The following is a 21,622-nucleotide window of genomic DNA, read 5'->3' as shown; positions in this document are numbered from 1 at the left end:
TAACTGCCAAATTCCAATTTACAGTAATGCCTACGTTTGTAGATACAAGAGCATAACATAAATGAATGCTTGCCTGCCTCCATGAGTGCCAGCCCAGTGATTGACAGGCAGTACAGACTGTACCCGTGCCTCTTGCTTCCCTGTGTCCCTAAACAAACTGCGCGGTATAGAAACTGGATGGAATTTCACCATGCTGAAATGTTTGTTAAAACTTCACACAACAATGAACAATGATCTTCAAACCAAGAGGTTATTGTTCTTTTTAAAGCCGGCGTACCATTAGCGTGGTCCCAAAGCTGCAGCAGTGCATGGGGCTTTACTATATGTAGGTATGCATATGCGCGCACATACACAAACGTGTTTCGGGAACGGGTGAGCTTGAAAGAATGTGAGCGGGAATGTGCATGTTTGTTTTGTACGTGTATCTTCAGCGAGGCTCATTGTTGTTGTGCAAAGACTTCCTGTCAGCCAGAATAGCAGAAAATCTCTTATCTCCTCGAATGGATGGGAAACACGGCTTTAAAGCATTTGTGTTAGCAAAGCCAGAGCTCAACGCATTGGAACACACAAAGCTGACTCTGTCCAATACACAAGCGCTATTTTATAAATAGATCCACAACTCTATCTGTCGCCCGCCTTATTATCGGCTGTGCGGGTGAATCCCTTTGGAGGTTTCTTTGTTTTGTCGCTCAACAGTTCTCACAATCAACAAGAGCAGAATCCTGCCCACAAAAAAAGAGGTACAGTGCAACGGCCAAACTGAACACGATTTCTGAAGAAGCATTTTTACCATGCAAATAAATGTCAAGTTAATTCATTTGACTTTATTTCATAGCACCTGTGTGGTATGAACGTTTAACACCCGGGATTCATTGCACTCAGTACTTTGTGTTGAAAGCAACTGGCTCTGTCATCGAATGCAAACTACATCACTGATGTCGCATCTCCAAATTTAACTTCAAAAACGTTTCCTTCTCTTCACAACTTTTCATTCTGTTAATGTTGGAACTGTTGGCTTGCTTATGTATTATTGGAAGAAAAGTGAAGACTGTCTAAGATTTTGCACCATTGGTGAAACAGGATCTAAGTGACAATAACCACAACATGAAGTGTAGTTACAGTTCATTAGTCTCCTTACATTTACACTCTGTAATCAGTATTGGGGGTTACTAAAACTAACTTATATGGAATATACTACAAGCTATAGCAAAATATGTTTTTTTGGGGGGGGGTGAACATCAAATCTACTAATAGCGCCCATCTACATGCAGGTATAGATACCATTTAGGCTTGTTTCTTTACAACTTCACCCACATAAAAAAGTTATCGCTGTCTTGAAAAAAAAATTTCTCATAAAATTACAATTTTATTTTCATAGTAGCTCTCTTTTACTGTGACCTCGATACCCCAGCTGTCCAGTCACGTTGACATTTTGACAAGAGGCACTTTCTGCAATCAGCAGGATGCGCACTGGCTAGAAAGAGGAAGGAATGAATTTCACTATTATAGTGAAAGCGCACGCAAATTCAGACATGGCTCCCTTCCATGTTAAAACAGCCAGATCATTTCAGTGAAATGGAACAGATGATTCGCACAGGAAATGGATGTGCAATTTTGGACTCCTTAACACTGAGTCGATTGTTCCACTTGAAGGCCTCAAACACACGTGTGCACAATAGCGCCTCGCTGTCAACAGGAAACAGGACAGAGGTTTGGAGAATGTGTTTGGAAGGGGTGTTTGAAAACTGGGTGACCTGCCATTGGCTACCTCTCTTCTCCTTTGTCAGCCTGTCTCGATGTATTTCATCATCTGCGCCTCACACGCGAGCCTTTAGATAAGAAGTGTCTGTGTGTGTGTGTGTGTGTGTGTGTGTGTGTGTGTGTGTGTGTGTGTGTGTCTTACTGTATTTTTGGCTCAGTCTGTTTCCCTACAAGAGGATTACTGACCACACTCACAGTGCAAGAACTTAACTGTCAGTTGGTGGTTGCTGTTGTGGTTAAATATGATCGAAAATAAAAATGGGTTCAATGAATTGATTTCTATAATACGGTAATTCAGAGGGATCCATGCACGCTGTTGTTATGTGTACTATGAATTAAATATGACATCCACCCCATACATCCATGGAGCTCCGAATCTACTTGGCTGGGCTTTGATCAAAGCCACCACCCGAGCCACAACTTACATCTGCTTTTATCTGGTTTAATGTATCGTCTACTTTCTGTCACCAAATTGTCGAATGCGCTGAGGCATGTCATAGAAAACGCTCTTGGCTGGCTGGAACCCTCAAAAAGGAGCAGCGAAGTCTGCCAAATTCCCAAACACTGCAAACTAGACTTGCCCTGAGAAGAAAATGAAGATGCGCCAGGCTTTAAGGTAAGCACATGTGCGCCCGTCTCCAAAATAAAGCCTGTTGTTTTTCATTCAACAGGAATTAGCTTCTTTTTATGAAGTGGGTTACAATTAGAAAGGTTATAAGGTTACCTAAACAATTGCCAACTGTACAGTTATTAAAAGTGCACATACATACATACATACACGACATTGTTCTTGATTTGCCATCATTTTACCTGTGTCCCTTCCGAATTTCCTCTATCCTCTAACTGGTTAAATTGTTCTTTGACAGTTTTGGTTAGAGCACCTCTTGCATTGGCCTGCACTGGATAGCCTAAAAAAGTGTTTCTAAAAGTTCACTTCCGACACCACTGACAATTCTGTTTGACTCTGGAATGGAATTTTGTAAGTTTTGTATTCAACTGTCACAAAATCGTCACTGTAAAAATGACACAGCATCAGGAACCAATCTGCTCTTCTCATGTGTTCAAGGACACGCACAACACCGGCTGGCTTCCTAGTACATTATATACTGGGAAAGAAATGAAAAGCATCGTGAACACGTGCGGATTTCATTTAGCGAGCGATTGATTGTGCAGCTAATTGAAATGTCTGACACATGTTCCACCCAGTGAACATGAGCGAAAAAGAACGCTGTGTAGGTGTCCGTGGGGGTGTGCTTTCCAAGTATGCTTGGCATTAAAATACAGCGAGTTAGGAAACAATGGGCCCTGTGGTGTATTTATTGATGGCCATCATTACATGAATCCAAACATGTCAGGGTGTTTATAACAATTGGCATGAGGTGAAACAGATTCCCTGTGCGAAAATGCTGTGAAATAAAATGCTCAGTGTTACCCAGTAAATATGACTGCAAGGGATATTTAGGACTGCTGAGAACATCATCGGTCCTCCCGACCCACTCTTGAGGGCTTGTAAGACCTAAGACAAGATCAGGCAAAATCCTGCTGGACTGACGGCGCCACGGACACCATTTCTAGCTCCTTCCTGCTATCAAAACAACGCACAACAAAAGCAGTTGACATAGCACAAAACAGATTATGGGTATTTCAATTAGGAAAAGGTATATAAACTACCCAAGTAAACTGTATTTAAAGAGCACTTTAACAACTGCAGCTCTACCAGGAGTACATTACAACTATACAACGAGTAAATTGAGTAATGAGATTGTTATGGAACAAATTTAACTCTCAAGCCAAATTATCCCTGTATGTTCTGAATGTATATTTTCTTATAGAGTCTTTTTGCTATAATAGTAGAGGGAGTCCCACTAATGAAGACAAATTGCGTGTTAACTCATACTTGGCCAGTTGATATTTAGATTCTGACAGGGTTTGGAAACAAACCAGATGGTATGTGGATGCCACTAACGCAGACCCGGACTATGAAAGAAAAATATTTATTTTGAAAAATGAAGGGCCGACGAAGTATAAACAGAACTCACTGGTGACAAAGAGCCAGGAAAACCAAGTATGAACATGGAGCATTTGCAAAGGGAAAGGTAAATTTGACACCTGAGAATACACAACACACAATGGCAAAAGCCCAAGCACACCAAACTTAATTCAGACCAGAATAACTGGAAAACCAAAATACTTTCAAAACAAGGAACTATCACAAAAAGGAGCGACTATAATCGTCACGTCGAGAAAATATCTCTTGAGCATATCATCAAGCAACGTCAATAATGCGACAGTGACTCGGAAACTTGACAGCCCTTAAATACTAGGCAAGGCTTGATGGGGAACGAGAAACAGGTGCACCGCTGAAGAGGCACGCTCTCCACTCCAGCTGGTGCTGATAACAAAAATACAGACAGAGCAAAACCATGACAGATTCCCATTCCAGATACGCATCATAATATCTTGTGGGTTTTTTTTTCCTCAAGACATTACAACTTTTAAATTGAATGAATACTGACAGCAATCACTTCTTGAATTTGTGCTTGGCAGAAGTAAAAAAAAAAAAGAGACAAAAAACATCTTTTATCGGCAACAGGCATATACACTTGTTCACCTGGATCTCTGCTTCTATAGTTAGCAAAATCCTGTCGTGCCTGGCTAAGGCTGATCTGCGTCTGGCTCCTGCAAGGCAACCTTCTCTGTCTCTGTTGATTAGGGGGACGACTACAGGGGTTTTGTCTCTTGGCTGAGACGTCGCCAAGAGCGATCTGCTCTGACTAGGCCTGCTCGTCTGGTCTATTTCGAGCTGCCGCCAGCGCAGGAGAGGAAAGAAATCAGAAGACTCCGGTCCTGGCTCGTGTCCCGACCGGCTCCGGAAGAAGTCCTCCAAAAGGTGTTTAAATCAGAGCAGCCTCTGACGCCAACGTCCTGATCATGAACCCGTGCTTTTGTTTCAAATGAGGTGGTGCTTTTTGATCAAATTCAACACAAAGAACGATTGAAGAGACAGGATGTTTGGTCGTGGAATGATGCTGGCATAAGAACTGACAGCCTCTTTTGATATTTTACTCATTTCAAGTTATCATTCATTAATTGTGGACATACATGGTCATACAAGGACACCAGTGAAGAATAGAATGGTTATTCTTCACCATTCGCACCCACGGGTTCACACTCACAACATTTCTGTCCACCCGCAATGTCCTTGTCTGTACTCCCATCATGTCATCGTGTCATCCACTTCAATTACTAGTGGTTGCAAACAAGCTGCGCACACAGCTAGTTTCAAAAGCATGGATGCATGTGCTTCCCTGCTGTGGAAGGAAGTGGTGTCCTGTGTGTGTGTGTGTGTGTGTGTGTGTGTGTGTGTGTGTGTGTGTGTGTGTGTGTGTGTGTCTGGATAAGTGTGTGTGTGAGCAGTCTACACAGTATTCTTAGCCATAGGTTTAAGCAGAGGTCCGGCGGGCAAAGCTATGCATGGCTGTCCACGACTTATCAGACTTATCAGAGCTCTGCTCTGCTAATAACTTGCTGCAGAGGAAGAACTGAAGAACAGATTAAAATGTGAAAATGGGTCGCTTTGGTTGATTTATGGTCCAGCCATCAGTTTTTAGAACTGCTCATCCTCACGAGGATCACGTGCGAACAGCAGCCTATCTCAGCTGTCTTCGGGGCGGTAGGTGGGGTACATCCTGAACTGGTTGCCAGCCAATTGCAGGGCACACATAAACAAACAGACATTCGCGCTCACAATCACACCAATGGACAATTTAGTATTCAATTAACCTACCATGAATGTTTTTGGAATGTGGGAAGAGATCAGCATACCCGGAGAAAACCCACCCAGGCACGGAGAGAACATTAGTATTCGCGCCTTCCTCATGTTGTAGCTTGATTGACAGAGCACTCCTGAATTGCTCGTCCGACTGGTTGTGATGCGTTCCCACCGCCTCCTCCATCTTCCCCGTTCACTACGTGTTAAGTTTCAAGATTTGTTCAAATGTACGCTACACATGCTGAGGTTTTATTCCCAGGCTCAAACCATTCTCCCATTGAAGGAAAATGGTTGGAGACTGTCAGTTTGTTATTATTTTCTTATCACATCTAAGATATTGCGGCGCTTACCAGAGAACTGCCAGGCTTCCCGTTCTGCATATTACATTTTTAATGAAATGTTTTCCTGTATGTTAAGATTTAAACTCATATTGATCCTGGCTTCATTTTTTTTAATGTTCATCGTGTTAGCCAGCCAGAAACACTATTAAGTAGACTCAATACACGATGGTGTCGCACCTTATATAAAACTGTGACATCTGCCCTGCTGATACATGAGAAAATCACTTCCTAACATGAGTGTAACATCTCTCTAATGTGAATGTTGGCAAAGTGAGATTATTGACACCACATGAGGAAAAAAACCAAAACAACAACCTTCCTGTTTTATGTTTTTTTCCTTGTTGGCTTCCAGGACTTTCAGTTGAGTGCAATGAAACATTTGTAACTTTTCTCTGTGCCAACTGACCCTCAGGGGTGGGGGGGCTCTGCATGCTTTCTGCACGGCAACGCACACCAGCAGTCAGTCACACAATGACAATATTCCTATCTCATTACACAGCACAAATCACTCCCACGCACATACTCCCACATGTTTCATTGTGAAGTCTGATCCAGCAATTGTGCAAGAGTCAAAACTATTCTTATAGTTGTCGTGAATTCATGCAATGAATAACTGCAACTAATCAGTTTCCATACTGACCTCATTTCCAGCATGTACTTGGACCTGGTTTCAACCTCAGAGAGGAATAGATACACAGCAGGCTGTTAATAGCCGGGTTACGATTAAAATGCCTGAAAATGTATAGGATGATTACACTTGTTTGCTTATTGTCGCTATCCACCCAAAACCATCCATCCACCTTTTTTTAATAGCTCTTCCTTGTTATGTTCCTAGTTCTCTCCCTGCCTGTTCCCTGTTCTGACGTTTTTTTTTAATTCCACAGTCTCACACACACACACAAAACTGTTTCGAGATTAACAAGTACAACTTTATATTCACTCCCATCAAATGCTAACATCGAGGAGCCATCGTCTCATTACCCCAAAACCTTTCTTGCTCTTCCCTCCTTGATGGAATTTCTGGTAGGAGGTGCTAGCACGTAAGCATATAAGTGAAGAGTGAGGACTTGTGAACGGTCCAATTAGAGGAATGAGATGAGCCCAGAGTCAATGCAATCCGTTTGAAGCAACCCCGGTGTATATTCATCCCCATGACACGGGTTTCCGTCAGTCATCAGTGAAATGGGAGTCCGTCACTGTCGGACTGAGTAGATCCGTTGGACCAAGCCCGGTTTGTGACGATTCCAATGACTTGATAAAAACCCGCTTCCATTGATGCTTTGTCGATCCATTTTTTTTAAGTTTCCCATCATCCGTTAGCAGAATGGGCACTCATCAGTGATGGACTGACGGTCTTTTCGTCAGTACTGACGCAATGCCCACGATTGGTAAAAATCTATAAATTAGCAACACTATTGTTTCAGACACAGGATTCAGAGTGTGTGAAAAAAGTTGCATCATATAGTCCATAAAGTATGGTCTTTTTTTTTTGTTGTTGTAACTATTCAGTGTTTTTATCTTTTGTAGGTCAGCTCTTATCATTCATGAGAGAGTCGCACAAAACTTCTCGACTGTGAGGCTGATCATGTGCTAACCGCGTCAACACTGTGCTGCCAATAAAAGGGATCTATCTCCAGACACATTTACGGTCATTCTGATTCATTCGTTGTTCCACACTTGTGCAATGGGAACTGGTGTGCCTTTCAGAGTGAATGTTGAGTCATGTTTCGTATCAACACAAAGATGCCATCGTTGTACTTGTTTTTAATATTTTGACCTCAATATTTCTTCATTTAAAGGAGACATGATAGGTATTTTTCACAAAATTTATGACATCTCCCAGGCGTATGTCACATGCTTTTGCCAAAATACCACAATGAAAAAGATTTACAGCGCATGATGCACAATTCATTTCTTGACTTGCCAAAATCACATATTTGAGAGGGTGACACGTGTCACATAAAAGTGCTGCTTACCAGAAGTTGGGTAATCCAGCAATTGAATATCAGTGCAACTCTGCTTGGTTTTACATTCCAGTAGCGTGTGTTACTCCTCTGTTCTTTGTAAATAAATGGTGTTTGTCAACAATGGCTAATTTAACCATAGCTATTAAAAATACTTTAAATGGGATACAATGTTGAAACTTGATCTACATGTATTTTGTTATGAAGAAGATAAATGTGATGATTATCACCACAAAACTGAAAACAGCAGAAAAAAATGGGGAAAAAAATAAGAATGGAATGCACATTAAAGAGTCAACTATGTCAATTTGTTGACATAAAGGGACTCATTCTGGCATGCATTTGAGTTATTGGAAAGTTTCACTGTTGTTTGGAATGCAATTAATTTGGACATATTCAAACATGTCATATATTAATATTTACTGTCCACAGTTGAATGTACAGTACAGTGCGGTTCTGTCTCCGACAAAGAATATATTGTGAATGTGGTAGCACTTGGCCAAAGTTTGTGAGCTGGAACAGGTGGTGTCACTGTCTGTCGTGCTCCAAAATAAATAGCAGACAGATTATGTAAGAAAAAAAAAATGGCCAAAATTGATGAAAGAGAGCCTCTGAGTTTGTTCTGTTACATAATGACTTGAGTTATGAAGCTTTTTTTCAGTGTCATAACTTTCTCTGGCCCAAAAAATGTTCAATTTCAGATTCCACAATGAAGCATATGACAAACAGTATATGCACTTCTGTAAATATGAGAGCTAAAACATTTCGCAGTTAAACCGACCAGCTTTGGAATTCCAGCAACACCCCAATACTAACACTTTACACTGGAATGAAACTTTTCACAGTGCACTGTTTTTTTTTTTTTTTAACATGCCAAGCTGTGACTATTTATTGGTTGCCGAGAAACAGATATCCACTTTCCCCCTTAAACAACAGCACAATGCAACAAAACAAAGCACAAGGCATCTTCACTGTCAGTGTCTATTCAGCACTACATATTGTTATAAAACGGCAAATGACAACAAAACTCATTGGCCCACTTGCACAAAATACTATTAGAGGATTTATTGGTGCTTTGCTGCCGTGTATCTCGGGCTTTACAGAGAACTGCAAATGGAATCACTCAAAGGTAAACATGAGGTATATAATTGGATTTACACAGAGTTGTATCATTGCATGGTACTGTTGAGGAAATCGAAATTTCTCCTGACACAGGTAGAATTATACTTGCAAGAAATGTCAAGTAACCATGAATTTTCCAAATCATCTCCAAGATTTGATTCCACGCTGCGGCCACAGTAGATGGCGCAGACAAAAAAGTTTCACAATTTTGTGCGACCCACCTGTTGAGTATACAACCGCTTCCGATTGGGTCTCATTTGGGCCAATTGCATATTGCAACAGGAGTTTGTCAAAATACTCATTCATGCAAAATTGCTACATCGAAACAAAATGTTCATTTTCAGGCATAGGTCCTTGAGAATTTTTCGTGTGTTTTGCTACGATAGACATGCCCATCCAATTTCGTGTCGATCACTGAAACTGGTGTTTGAGGCTTGTTGTTTCAAACTTTCTCAGAGGTGCTGATGAGTAAGTTTTGGGGGATCGTGTTGAGGACCCTTAAAATAAATTTTCAGCAGGATACGCGGCCTTGCATAAGATCAGTTAGTTTCCCGGCACGTAAATACAAAGATTCAAAGAGGGCCTTCACATGGCCTAGAGCTTAGGTCAATATATATTTAGAAGCTGTATTACCACACAAACACGGGGGAAAAAAAGTACTCGAGTGGGGTTTTAACAAACAAAATGGTGCTAAACTGAAAGCTCCCTTTGTAAGCACTTTATCTCTCCTAAAATAATCTACCTCCCTGGAAGCAAATAATCAAGACGCCAAATAAAGAGTACAAGGTTTAAAGGATTAAAATGCCACTCAGAAATGTGCTGTCTGTCTTCAAGAAACACCTCTTTGAGAGACTACTTTACACTTTATAATGCACTTTTAAGTTATTTCAAGGCATTCCCTGTCCATCTGTGAGGCGTAGGTGTTCATTCTTATCACGGTGGATTTCCACTCAATAGCAAAAAAAGTCGACGTTGACAGTCAACTCTAGACTGACATTAGTTAGAAGCCCCGAAGAAGCTGTACGGTAATGCATCAAACCATAGAAGCTATGAATGCTGAAAAGGAGCAACCCATTCGACAGATCAAGCAGTACAGCAAATTGTGAAGATAGAAGAATGTTTTGAAGTAAAGTCAACCAAACCCCAACCCCTCACCTTCAGTTTTCCTGCTCTCACACCCTAACCAAAAATCTAATCAAGGAGCCTCTCAGAGTGTGTTTGCAGGCCACATGCAGCCACTTGTTGCCCATACCTGATCTAGCACCTTCGACTGCTCAGCCACGCGATCGCAATGACATGACCAACAGTTGAAGTGTAACCCCCTTTGGCCTCCTGAAACTTGGAGGAATCCCGTACAAACTGCAGATTCATGATAATGATGATAATCCATAACTGCCCATAAAAACTACCAGATAACCTTTATCAAGTAGATTAGGTCAAATGTAGCTCAAGCATCTTCACAATTTGTTCTAGTATGACTACTACTTCTACTTCTATCAGGTTAAGGTTAGTTTAAGAGTTAGGGGTTGAGTTAGGTTTAGGATTAATAACAATAATAATGCAATAAAATGAACAAACACCCAAAAATCTTTTTAAAAAGTGCTAAACATTCAATATACATTTTCCACATCAATGGAAAAGAAATATCCAGGTAAAACTTCCCAAATCTCCCAAAATATTGAAAAAGAGGGGGAAAAAAATTGCAAATTGGTGGATGCTGAACCGCAAATATGCAGAGGTCAGCTTTAGTTTTAAGTTGTAATATCTCTGATCACCATTAGATGGCAGACATGTTTTAGTGGCACTTAAATTGGATCTTATAATGCCCTGTGCTGCAACATCCACAGGCCGAATATTTTTTTGTGGATTTGGAAAGGTATGCAGGACAAACACAGTACCTCAATAATATTAAAATTTTGAATGAGTTGATTTTTTGGGGAAAAACAAGTACTTGCACTTGTTTTTTTCTTCAGCAGTTTTGTGCGGTCCTTAAATGGCCATTTTTATGGAAATGAGCCATTTGCACCCGATTTTTTTATTTTGCTGTTTTATACAGGCATTGAAAAATGCACGTTTTGTAGGTATTCCGTCTGTATTTAAAATTGCAGTTTTGTCAAACATCTGGTGAGGAAGTCGTGGTGCTCTGTGACCCTAATGATAAAATGTGGCACTCTCCAGCATTGAAGTGGCTTGTCCCTGTGCTCGATGAAAACATTTGTTTGGGTTCAAATCCCACTGACGTCAGTGCCTTTTTGCGGGGGTTGTAGCTCATCTGTTAGGATTTGAATTTTGAAACTGAATTGTTACAATTGCAGTCACGGTCTTGGCAGAAGTTATTCTTACAGTCATTTCAGTGTCACACTGGTTAAATGTTGAGTACCGAGGAATGAATAATATATTTTCTGAGTTGCTTGAAACTGTTTTTTCTCTTGACTCAGACACATTCAGTACCCCCCCATGGGATTGCAAGTAACCCAGAACAGACATAGGTATTGCTATATATTTTAGGAGATGAGGATGCGCAAGATTAAGGAACCTGTCACAACCGTACTGCGGAAGAGCACAGTGTGCTGCTCAGTGTCTTTGTGATCTGGAGTTATAACAATGTGGTTGCGGGCTATGTTCTGCTAAATCTGACAGTTACATAACACACACGGGCACACACAGACACAGTCAATTCTATTTCAAATTTCTCATCCCAATCCAAATCCAATACGTTGATCTAAATGAGCGGCATGACGACATCCGCGTGTTTCAACTCAGATAACAAGAGGGCCCCAAAAACTAAACGCAACAGCAATGTTTTATGAAAAAAATAACTCTTTACTTTAAAATAGCAGAGAGTAACCCAATTACAATTTTAGCTTGGAGCGGTCTTATTTTCTAATTAGCATAATTTATGCAATGAGAAAACAGTGAGAAAGCGCACCAAAAATATAGTTCCTCCGCCTCATGCTATGAGTGTCCTAAGATGTGACTGATCTTCACGCGTGATCTGTGAGTCTTTCAAGCTTAAGCGTTTACTGTATTTGTCCGATGACCATCGTGGCTGCAGAAATTTACAGTTAAATGATGAGAACGGTGAGTCATCTTGCAACTCCGATCTTCACACTAAAAACTACGGTCGAGAAATTGTTGGTTCATGTTTAGTTAGTTCACCCTAATACTTGAACATAACCGTAACTCTAAGCACTCACTCCACCCAAACATGTGCTTCTAACCCTGAGGTGTCTTTCAAAGCGGAACAGCGATCATGAACACACACTAGGGACAAGCCTCTATTGAATCAGGGTGTTTGATGATCAGTGGCTGGAATACACTGTGATAATGAGAAACACTTCTGAATGTACAGTATGTCCAGAAAATACATCCATCCGTCTTCTAATCCGTTTATCTCCACAAGGGTCGCGGGCGTGCTGGAGCCTATCCCAGCTGTCTGTACACCCTGAATTGGTTTTTCAGAAAATACAATTGAAATACAATTAAAAAATATATTTTTTAAAATTGAAAGACTTAATCAATATCAAAACAAATAAAAATATCCATTCATTCATTTGCAAATTTCTCCGTTGTGGGACAAATCAAGGTTTCTGATCTTATCTTATTCATTTTCTATAGTGCTTGACCTCACTGGGGTTCGTGGATAAGCTTGAGCCGAGCCCAGCTGACTTTGCAGCACATTTAAAAATCCTCGAAACAGAACTGACAACATGGGATCCACATAATTGAACGTGATTCTCCTTTATCACAAACAAATATGCAAGTGAACAGAACGCTATTTCCGTCTGTCTTACAAAATGACAAAACTTCAGCAACAAATTGTCTGCTGACAACTAAAGTTTGCCTGACTCATTACAGGTGTGTGAACAAAACGTGTCCCTGAGTGTGACAGTCATTCAGGGAGTCGCTCAATATTGTCCCACGTGTTCACACTGCTGAGAATTCCTCTGACGAGCACTTAATGGATTCTTTCACCTCCTACTGAGTCGACAAACGTGTCCACCCCGAAACAACACATTGCCCCTGCGCATGTTGTCTGTTCTACAACAGAATGTTGCACAAAATAAGTGCACATAATAGGCTAGCACATCATTTGCATGAGAACGGAGAACCTTTGTCTCCATTATTCGTGCCCCCGTTTACAAAGTCATTACTCAAACACCGTGTTTATTATTAGACATTCTTCGAAGTGCTCTGGGAGAAAATCATTCAGGGAGGCTAGAAATACCCACAGAGACAGGTGTACATTCATCCTTGTTAGAAATGTCACGAGACCTTTCGGTGCGCTGTACGCCTGCACGCACGTGATATTTCTGCAGAAGAAAAACTCGGAAAAAGGGAGGCATGTCCTTGGCGTGCACATGCGCACACACGCACACACACACACACACACACACGCACACACACACACACACACACACACACACACGCTTGCACAAATTGTTTATGGGCAAGATGCACGTGTAAAAAATTGGTGTTAAAAACAGAATGCCGGTGTTGGATTAACACCACTCAGTAATAAAATAGCATGTAATCTAATATGTGACACAGATATGTTGTTAAAACAGCGTGTCATCTGGATCCGACCCTGATTGGTCCTTATTTGAAAGTAAAGTTGAATGGTTAGGGTCGAGACAATTTTCTTCAGCCTCATTTTGGTCTTGCCTGCAAGATGGAATCAAACGTCCCTACGGTAGGCAAAACTTTCACATGATGGTATATGATGAAAAACGTTTTTTTCGCCCTCTTAATTGGGTTCCTCTTGAGTTTTATGGTTCATATTGTTTAAAAGATAACATTGATCAGACGTGCGTCTGTCACTTGGGCAACTTGGCTAATCATAGTTGCCTTTGCTGTGATGTCACATGGACTCTTTGAAAACACTCGCATAGGTAGAAGTGCCTTGTCGTCTTTGTGCTTGTGAAGTCACATAATCACGCGAGACCTCTCCGTTGGAAGACCGGATTCTTGACCGATGGTGGAAGAGAATCTTCATGTGTCAGGAGAGTTGTGTTGAGATTATCTGAGCACCCCACACAGAATGTGACCAAAACCGTCATACGCTCCATTTTTTATCGCTATGTGTAAGGTCTGCCAAAGACAAATAATCTTTTAAGATTCCAAAAAATCCTTATGCGTGTACTCAGTCAAAGCAGGGACGTGAATTCGTGTGTGAAAATGCGCACAAGAAGTATTCAAAAATAAAAAGCAGGCCTTGGTTCTGGGTGGGATGTGCCCGTAACACCTCACTGAGGAGGTATCCAGGAGGCATCCTTATCAAATGCCGGAGCCAATTCAAATGGCTCCACTCAATGCAGAGGAGCAGCGGCTCTACTCTGAGCCCCCGAATGAACGATCACCCATCTCACCCTATTTCTAAGGGAGACCCGAGTCACTTCAAATCCCAGACTCTGCTTCCTCATGGGGAGACACGTCGGTAGAACAGAAAAAATATATATAAATATAGAAAATATCTATTATAATTTTGATGATTATATTGAGTAATGCTTCATAAGAAACAATCCAAATTAGGTTAGAATTGGCCCTCTGGAAAAAAAAAATGTTTACAGTATATTACAAATATGATTGCATGAAATAAACGTTTCTACAATATTTGACTGTAATGCAACACATCTGTGTGCAGTATACCGGTAGTACTGTATGAGCACGATAGCTTTCCCAGTATGTCGCGTGCCGTGATTTGTCCCCTAACATTTTTCCTCATAAAAATGCAGCTGTATCCAAGCATATAAAAGGACATGACGTGAATATGAACTGCAACCATTCCAAATACACTTCCTTGTATAGCTGCTTTTGTGTAACAATGTGTTGATTGTCACTTCCTCTCAATGCCAAAAAATGACCACGCTTATAATTAGTGCACCAGCTTAAAGGGGATGCGTTCAGTCCGGGCCACGCTCCTTTTAAAGTATTCTTCACAGCAAATCTAACTGTGACGGGGAGACCCTCGGGTGCACACTTGAGAACAACAACAACAGAGAGAGGAAACATCTGCGGAGCGGCTCATTGCACACGCTGGAATGTAGGCATATGTAACATGACTCACTGATGTTTATTTTGACTCGCATACTAAGCGCAATGTCTGATGTTTTGACACTTTCACAGAGCTGAATGAGGAATCCAGCAGCACAGCAAAATACAAGCTCAGTTGTAAAATGTGCAAATGAAGATCTCGGTCAAGGTGCCGAATATCTCGAAATGTTTCTTAATTCAGTTGTTCTCAAACTTTTCACGTCAAATACCACCTAATAAAATCCTCTCCAACTACCAGGATAATGACCAAAATTTAAATACTGTTCCATAGTTGGGCTACATAAATGTATCCAAAACAAGACAGAGGTTTGATTGTTGATGTCATGTTTTGTTCTTGTGTACCTCCAGCAGGAGTGGGGGCGGTGTTGTCCAAGGGCTCTCCAGTTGAACAGAAACTCCTCCCCGGTGCTTTCTTCTCTCGAAGACTCACCCCAGCAGAGTCCAACTACGACGTGGGTGTTAGAAAACGACCCGGTGGCAGACAGACCCGAATCCAGAAATATCATTCCAGATCAGTACTTCGTGGGAATGTTACGGGGGGAGGTCGAGGCGCATGAAAGAACCAAAGTCCCAGATGTATGCCCCTCTATATGACTTTTTGCGCCCATTCATCTGTACCCAGAAGTTCTTCAATGGGGGCACACATCCAAGTTGGCATGCCATCCGGGAATAAACAGAACTATGCAAGTAATTGCACAAAGATTTTGGTGGCTGGAGCTTCGGGAGGATGCCGAGGACTTTGTCAAAGCGTGCTCCGCCTGTGCCTGCGGGAAGTCTTCCCACCAACCACCGGCTGGTTTGCTGCGACTGTTACGACCTCCACCTCGATCATGGTCTCAAAGGACTTCATAACTGGCCTTCCATCTTCACGAGACAAGTCCATAATACTTAGCACTGTTGACCGTTCCTCCATGTCCGCTCATGTCATCGCCCTTTCCAAATTTCCTTCCACCTTAGAAACTGCCAATCTGCTTCGTTACGACGTTTTCTGCATTCAAGGGATCCCGGTGGGCATTGTCTAAGATCGATGTCCCCAATTCGTTTCCCAGGTGTGGAGGCGCTTTTATCGAGCCATGGGAGCCACTGCGAGCCAGTCTTCCGGATATCACCCACAAACCAACGGACAAACAGAAAGAAAGAACCAGGACTTGGACACTGCACTCTGCTGTGTTTGCCTTCATCAGCCTACGTCATGGGCCACCCATCGGCCCTGGGTAGAGTACGCTCATCACACCCTCGTCTTGTCAGCCACGGGGTGGTTCCCATTCATGACAGCCTTCGGGTACTAGCAACCACTATTCAATGTCGCAGGAGAGGAGCTGGAGGGAGACCAGGGCCGCCCTGTCTCAGACGACAACAGGTAATCAGAGGATAGAGGACCGACGACGACGTCTGGACTATCGCATGGGGCAGAAGGTGTGGCTCTCAACCCAGGATCTTCATCTGGCTGGCACCTCGAGGAAATTGGGGCCACGGTTCACCGGACCGTTCGTGGTGGAGGCCATCATAAATCAAGTTTCCGTTAAGAACCGGCTACCCCCCACCATGAAAGTTCATCCGGTGTTCCACGTAGCCTTGCTCAAGCCTGTTGCATCCAGTCCTCTGTCTCGACCTCCCGTCTCGCCTTCACCGCCGCGAGTAAGTGACGGAGACCCTGTGTACACAGTGACTATTTCTCTAGCGATAACCCACATACTAGTGATACTCATGCCAGTGAGAATGTTTCAATGCATTACGAGGTATTAAAACTACACGAGATCAGAAAAGAATTTCACGTTTTCCACATTTTGTTGTTGGAAACTTAATCCAAATTTGTTTGATTAGTTTTTCTTTCTTATTTGCAATAAATTTGCAAAAAAACAAAAAAAAAGTTCCAATTCAAACATGACCCCACTGAGGACAAGCACTATAGAAATTGGCTGGATAATACTGTGACAAATAGGAAGAAAATCTAATGGCCGATGTTCACTGCTGTTCCCATCACAGCGTGTTAACCTGATTTTCTTGACAGCATTGTAGGTAAGCATGTCCAGTTTAAGTCACAACAGCGGGGTCAGCAGACAGGTTTACTTTGGATCAAATGATACAGCTACAGAATTAAAATTGGGATGCCCCACTTTCCCAACTTTGATCATGTTAGCACCTCCACTTTATTGCTTTTAGGACACCATTTAATTAATCAAGTCATCTGCCCATCACGCAAGTGAGAGTTAACAGTAGGTGAATGTCAACATCACCACAGCACAATGAGGACACAGAGTAACAGTACAGCCGCCGCACGTGTCCTCGTCAGAGACACCTGAGCCTCGCTGTGCACGTGCCTTATGACCGCTCATTTCAGCCATCATTTTTCCATCAGCGAGATGAATGTCACGCCAAATGTAGGTCAAAACACAGACTGAAAGCCTTTCATAAGACGCTGCTTTCCATCCTAACTGCAAATAGGTGGATGGACCCTCTATTTTGCCATTTTTCCGGCCTTACTCGAGACCGATAATGAAACTTAATGGACTACTGTTAGATGAGAAAGGGCCATCTCATACAACCGTGCTTCAATCAACCTATTTGACAACTTTTGATGAAATCTGGAACGTCACATTAAGTTTCGTTTTTGAGTATTCATAGTGTAATTAAGAAATAACGAAATATTCCGCATACGTACTGTATAACGTAAGTTGCGTTTTGTTTTTTTTATGTGGGATTTTTGTGATCCCACCGCATATCAGAGAGCACTGGTCCAAAGAGAAAAATGGTGGTGACAAAATACTGATAATGGAACTGCGGTGTAGTGGGAGCATAGAGACAAAATTGGTACACCTATTTTTGTGCTGGCAGCTCAATAAAATAGAGAACAAGCAACAGAATATACACTGCAAAGCCAGCTATGTTTAAATGTCAAGAGACTCACCTCCCCAGGCACACCAGTAGTAATCACCCTCTGTATATCTGCAGGCGGATCCCTGAGAAGTACATGACAAGTTTTAATATGTAGCGGTTAACTTCAAGAATTAAATGGAATAATTCATTAATATGAGCCGCACCATTTTGAGAGAAAACATCACCAGCCGGAGGCCGAAATGAGTCGCTTTGTGAACGTCATGTGACCAAACACAGAAGAGAGGTGAGTCGTGGCCCACGTTCGCAAGGCAGTTTGACGTCAATTTCAGTCGACAGCAGGGGGCGATGCAGGATAAAACGTCAGTTCCCTGAGATGGATGAAAACAAGTGGATTAATCTGCCCAATTTTTATTCAGCAAATGCAACATTAATCAGATTACCAAATTCAGAGTTGCAAAGAAAATTTTTGACTTGAGTTCCTCCTTTAGAAATTACTGCACTGAGAACGCCAATGACAGACGGTGTGATTGACAAGTTATGAATCACTCGCTGTCACACTGCGGTCACTGACAAACCCTGTCATCTTGGCGTTCTAGTGCTTTGCTGACAATTTTAGTATATCCACCTCTGGGGGAAAAAAAATGCCCATTCCTTGATGGTTAAAAAGTGGGCAAGACTTGCTGAGCAAAGTGACCTCAGTGGGGGTTCAGAAACAAGAGGCCCGTTTATCACATCTTTTGTATTTTTAATTGATTGTGCATTCCAAAACGTAAAAGTTCAATGTTCCTCAGTGTTATAGTAACAATATTCAGTTTTACAAATAATTCATGTTCCCAACATAGCAGTTGTGGGTAACGTTGGCTTGATCCACAGTACTAATGCTAGCTTAGTATGGGTTGCAGGGCTATTTTATAGAAACCAGGAAAACTGAAATGGTGAAAAATACTTTCACGCTAAATCCCCACAGATGAGTACGACACAGTTCACAGCCTTTGCACGTTTTTAGCAATTATCATCAAACGAGGGGAATGCATTGAGAAACAAATCTCTCATTACACTTTACTGGGTCTTTAAATTTAAAATTAAATTGTGGACGGTGAAGTGATGTCATTTTTTTTGGAACACCTTGCATATTAGAAGCAAGAAAAACAGCACCATGTATGGATTTGGGGGGGCACGGCTCTGTAATACTCTTGTTACATCCCAAAGCAGAACATTATTAACATTTTCTTGTTGTTTTGCAAAAGTGGCTAAAGTGTATTTGCATTGAATACCTCACCCCAAACTCACTGACCCATTGCTAAAATCTTCCAACCACTCCTCGTTCACTTCTGCAATCCTGCATCTTCACTTGTGGCCGAAATAAACCCTCACCATCCGGCGGCTGACAATCACACGTGAGCTGCTAATCACACCGCCCTCTCTTTCAATCTTTCGTCAAGCGTCACACACTGTGAATGAAAACGGACGAAAACCTCTTTGTAAGACCGAAAAGCCTTTCAACCTTCACATATGAGTCTGCATTGTTGGCAAAGTTGTTTCTGTCAAGTCTCTGGTGAATGGAAAATCAGTAAAACAAGAATGAGGACACACTGAAAACATTGTATTCATTGTCACGTTTTTAAATCAGTTTGATTCATGTTTTTTTTTGTGATAAATGAATCAGATATATCCTCGAACACCACATGAACATCTAACATGTGGACATACTGTACAGTTTTCATAAAGGCACACTTGTATCACAGTGGTTTTCTGTTTGTTTTCAAATAGGCAGGCCCTTCTTGGAAAGAAGTTGCTTCATACACAACAAGTATAGCATTTACACTTATATTAGGCTGCTTTAGCAATACAACCACATTTCAGAATGGCTCTCGCGGGACTTTTTCTTCTTTTCTCACTGGGAAATATTTGGAAAGCACGTGAGAAAAAGACAGCTGACAGGAAAAAACACACTGTTTTGTATTATATATTCGCTGACAAAAGCTACCCATCACCTTTCTGCTGACTCTGGTATTGTTCAAGAAGATGAGAGTCGTATGAGCTTTGCTGCACTTGCCTTTATTTAAAATAATATAAGGCAGTGTATTTACTCTATCCTGTCTTGTCGAAAAAAAAAAAGTGAGTGTTTAATTTGTTAAATCACAAGCGTGTTGAATTTGGGTTTATGTAACCCAAACACGATGCTTGTTGTCTGAATTCAAATGCTCCATTCAGTGTGAATGAGCCGATTAGAAACGCTGCTTATGTGATTTTGTCTGTTCAAAGGCTCATGCAAATGTTGCCTCTGAAGGCTTAGCTTTCTTATTGTTGAGAAAACAAGCCAGTGGCTTAGACCGGTGGAGACCAACCAGCCTGTTGTTTAAAATGCAGTCAACCAGGACTACTTAGCTAGTATTCTATCTGCAATCCAGACAAAACTTACTCATGCCAAAAACATGAAACCTTTGTGGTCCTGGCGTTGGCGCCAAGAGATGAATCAAATGTGAACTACACATTTACTGTGCATGTATTGGCTGTTCAATGACAACCGTTTCAGTCTACTTGATGGCAATTTGGACTTTTTAATCATAAACTGTCTTTCATATTCTCATCTATGCGCTGTCAAAAGGGGAATTCGCAATAACAATAACAAATAAAACACTTTTTGAAATTCTTCTTAAAATAGCCAACGTGACCTGACAGAGGCACGAGTAAAATCATCTAAAAAGAAAGGAAAAAAAAAAAGAAAAAAAGTTTTTCTTTTCCATGCTACTGATATAATGATAGTAGAACATAGTAATTCAAGTACTGTACATCCTTTTTTAAGAGCAATTAACTTTTAATTTTCAAGAATTTGGGGCTTTGCTGAAACTGGGGCAGAATATCCACCTCCGGAAAAAAAAAAAAGATCATCCCCTTGTTTTCCAACTACTGGGCATAAGACGAGAAAACAGAAGCAGACCAAAGAGACGTCATGCAACTGAGGATTCAGAAACAACATGGAACTAACATTTCTCCTAGACAGGTAAGGTTGTGTGTTTCTTCAATTGACCGTACATTTCAAAAGAGAAAACTTCAAACCAGTATCATGTTGGATTCTATTTTTGGTGACGGGCAAAAATCCGGTGTGGGTTTGATGCATGCTGTTTACTCAGCAGTGCCCCATTTTTAGGGAACATTCATTTACAAAATGAGCAAGCAATGCCATCACCTTAACCGCTGTCCTGAAAGCTGGCACTTGCATTGCATTGCCTCTCATAATGGAGAGGCTTTGAGGGATGAGTTCCCAGTGAATGTTTACGCATCCGTGGAGCATTCCTCTGACCTCTTCTACTCTCCCCAGTGCATTCTTCTTTACTTGGAACATGAAGAGCTTTCTGCCTATTGCATCTTTCGGTCACTACACCATTGCTTTTGTGGGCCTTGTTTTGTAGCCTCCTGGGATTGAGAAAAAAAAAAAAGATGCAAATTGTATCCCTGAATCAAAAAAAGATGTTTCTTATGAGTACGTCCGCCTCACAATGCAGAAGTGTTCGGTTCGATTCTGGGTTCCTGCCATCCTGTGTGGAGTTTGCATGTTCTACCCGTGCCTGTGTGGGTTTTCTCCGGGTAATGGCTGGGATAGGCTCAAGCACGCCCGAGACCCTCGTGGGGATCAGAAAATAGATGGATGGATGTTCGATATGGCTGAACAGTAATAACCGTTCTGTGACCTCGGTTGTGGGGATCCTAGTTTACTATCAGTCTAGGTTTGGATGCCAAGTCTCCTCATCCAGTAAATAGCAGGCTGG

The 21,622-nt window shown here is 41.6% G+C and overlaps 1 long non-coding RNA gene across 2 annotated transcripts in view; it reads right to left on the bottom strand.

Annotated features, from left to right (window-relative positions):
- LOC109521988 (uncharacterized) overlaps positions 1–18,276 on the bottom strand; it is a 28,762-nt gene extending 10,486 nt beyond the window's left edge. For both annotated transcript variants that reach the window (XR_002169476.1, XR_002169475.1), the window contains exons 1-2: positions 18,056–18,276; positions 17,923–17,974 (exon numbers count right to left, since the gene is read on the bottom strand). This is a non-coding gene — a long non-coding RNA (uncharacterized LOC109521988). The remainder of the gene's footprint in view (positions 1–17,922; positions 17,975–18,055) is intronic.
- Between the last annotated feature and the right edge of the window lie 3,346 nt (positions 18,277–21,622).

This window comes from Hippocampus comes, unplaced genomic scaffold, assembly GCF_001891065.2.
Source record: "Hippocampus comes isolate QL1 unplaced genomic scaffold, H_comes_QL1_v1.1 scaffold151, whole genome shotgun sequence".
NCBI classification, from domain to species: domain Eukaryota; kingdom Metazoa; phylum Chordata; class Actinopteri; order Syngnathiformes; family Syngnathidae; genus Hippocampus; species Hippocampus comes.
Note: the sequence above shows the minus strand (reverse complement) of the source record. Positions and strands in the feature narration are given on the sequence as shown.